Raw genomic sequence first — 3,028 nt, forward strand, 5'->3', positions numbered from 1 at the left:
ATTTTCTCCATGGAACAAGGCCATATTTTCAAAGTATTTTAAGGATGCCAGGACACTGCAAAAGCTGGAGAAAAGAGTTGAACAGTATATTTGCTAAACAAGAACTATGTTTATTTAGCTAGTGAATACCTAGAGTAATAAATGTTTACTTCATGATAGCAATCAGGCTCGCAAACACCCAGAAATAGGAATTAAGGATTTTAAATGTAGTTATAAAGGTCATAAAAAGTCTGATTAGACTGAGGTACATTTACTCAAAATTTTGAGATTCATTAAGTGATAGCAAACAAAATAATTCCTCAGACAAATGCACATTTTTCAGTTTACATATTATTGGGGGAAGGAGGAAAGAAGAATGTGCATTAACTGGTGAAATCCACCAAGCTGCATATCAATATTCTGTTACACCAAACAATTTAAAGACAAGGAAAATGTTCTAATATAATCTCAGATTATGTTTCATTTGGCTAAAATAGAGCTTAAGGTTGCTTTGCCATATTAAAAGTTTACTACAATAATTCTTCACATAAACATTTAGACTTGAACTCCAGGACTAAATATGGCATGATTATTTTGCTTTTAATCTGTCAAATAGCTAAAAATTGACAATTTAAAAACTACAACAAAGAAATGTTGAAGCAATGTGACTCTTACATCATTGAACCACTTCTAATAGTTAACTGTTAGTATTTAACAAATTCAAAGAGTTAATGAATCTGCATTCATTCAGTCTTCTGTGCCTTAGCTAGGATGCATAATTACAAAAGACAGCAGATACTGGTAAAAGCTTCAGGACAGAAAGTGCTTGACGAAGTTACAGTTCTCAAGTGTGTTTGGTGAGAATATAAGGGCAGATGCGCTGATGAAAATCATTACAAGAGTCAATTCTGTGTTAAAAAGTTCAAAGATGTCACCTTATGCAGAAAAAAAAGCTTTAATAATGTCTTCTTTGACTTATTAGGCATTTCCAGAGTCTACATCATTAGTGTTGTAATTCTAAGAGGACATCTTCATATGGTTATTGTTTGTTTCTATTTCTCTCCTGGAAAAAAACACACACACACACACAAAAAAATGTAACAAAATGCCATCATTTATATAAGATTTAAATTAATATAATGTAAACCATCTCCATAAAAAGTTCTTCAAATACTAATTCAAGTAATTAGTTAAAACTGATTTACTATTATCTCTACACACCATAGTGGGATGATCACCACGTATCATTTTTAAATAAAAACTACAAACATTTATTTCAGGAGAGTAAAGGCCCTTTCCACATCCCTATTTTCCCACAGTATTTTGGTTAAGGTGAAGACACTACAATAATATCTTTCTAGCCCTTTCAAAGAGTTTTTGATAATGAGGTATCAAAGAGACTGAAAGGAGACTAGCAATTTCAAAACTATTTGCTCAGGTAGGGTTAGTAGAAAAGGAAATTGGAAAAGAGTCCTATTAAATTTTCAGTGCCAATAAAAATACTTTGAATCACAAACTTCCTCGGTATCATAGTCTCATGTTCAGTATAACTTTCCACATCAAGAAACATTAACACTGATTAATTTCCTCTTATAAAGCAGAATCCCCTTGAACAAAAGTTAAACTACGTGATGTTTTCATGTTTATTAACCAAATATATTTACCTATAAGACTTCTTTCAATTGAATGCATCAGTGTGTTTGTACCATCTTTGTGTAACTCAGAGGTTCTCAAACTTCAGCAACACCAGAATTACCTGGATGGCTTGTGGAAACACTACTGAGTCCCGAAACTCCGAAGCTGAACAAACCTGTGAGCTTGCAGTTCTAACAAGTTCACAGGAGATCCTAATACTGCTGGTCCAAGAACCACACTCTAAAAACCACTTGTGTTTAACACATTATAAGACTCTTTGCTTTCACTACTTTCATTTTATTTTTCATGTTCCACAATAAGAATATACTTTACAAATGGTCAAATTAGTTTACTGTCCTCGTGACAACATCAGAAAATAAGAGAACTTTAAGTTGTTACCAAATTCACTTTAACATAATCCTAGAACTTGAGTAACAGTATTTAATACAGAAAGCTATTAATTATATGTCCTACTACATAACTACAAATAAACTTATTTCATAGATACATAAGTATCAGCAAGATATTCTGAAATTAAAAAATAAAACAAACATGAAAAAGATAGAGCTAATTGATCACATCTCAAAAGGATAAGCAAAAACAAAAACCAAACAACATAAAGGAAAAGACACACACACATACACACACAAAATTGGTACCATGAAACTTAACCTAACGTTGCAAAGGCCCTAAACATAAATCCAGCCTAAACATAAAGTTTGGTTCTCAGAAGATGAAACAGATTTGTATGAGAAATCTGAAGTCTGCTTTAAATAGCTAGATATAAAACACGGTATTATAGATAAAGCAAGAGGATGTTATCAGCACATTGCTCATTCTTCCCATAAAATATGATTGATCAAAACTAGAGAAATTCATCAACTCCATGAAGAGCCCCAAACTATAAAAACAAAGGCCACACTACTTAAGGAAAAATTAGACAGAGAGAGGTTTAATTCCAGGGAGATCAGTTATATCAATGAAAATCATGTGTTATTTAAATAAAAGTTAAAGATGCTGTTTCAGTTTGAACTATAATCAACTACACATTCAAACAAATCAATAAAAAATCCTATCTAATAAACGAGAAACATGGCAATTAGCATATGACCGCTACCCTTCCCATTGGCTAATCAGGGCAATATGCAAATTAACTGCCAGCCAAGAAGGCGGCCGGCAGCCAGGCAGCTTGAAACTAACATGAGGCTTGCTTGCTTCAGTGACAGAGGACTCCAACTTTCCCCACCTGCCTGCTGCCGGCCTCTGAGCTTGCAGTTTGAAACATTGTTAGAAATATAGAAGCTAAACAAAAGCCAAGAAACCTGCATTCAGCCAGCCGGGATCTCAGAGGTGGAGTTGATACAGTGTTTCAATTATAGAACACAAACAAACCAGATACCTGCTTTAAGCAGCA

The 3,028-nt window shown here is 33.5% G+C and overlaps 1 protein-coding gene across 1 annotated transcript in view; it reads right to left on the bottom strand.

Annotated features, from left to right (window-relative positions):
- Nucleotides 1-90: 90 nt before the first annotated feature.
- The window catches only part of YTHDF3 (YTH N(6)-methyladenosine RNA binding protein 3), a 40,679-nt gene continuing 37,741 nt past the window's right edge, over nucleotides 91-3,028 (bottom strand). Inside the window, 1 exon segment of the mRNA XM_006769046.2 lies at nucleotides 91-1,042. The gene's annotated coding sequence lies outside the window, so the exon portion shown is untranslated.

The sequence above is a fragment of the Myotis davidii genome, unplaced genomic scaffold, assembly GCF_000327345.1.
Source record: "Myotis davidii unplaced genomic scaffold, ASM32734v1 scaffold1, whole genome shotgun sequence".
Taxonomy (NCBI): domain Eukaryota; kingdom Metazoa; phylum Chordata; class Mammalia; order Chiroptera; family Vespertilionidae; genus Myotis; species Myotis davidii.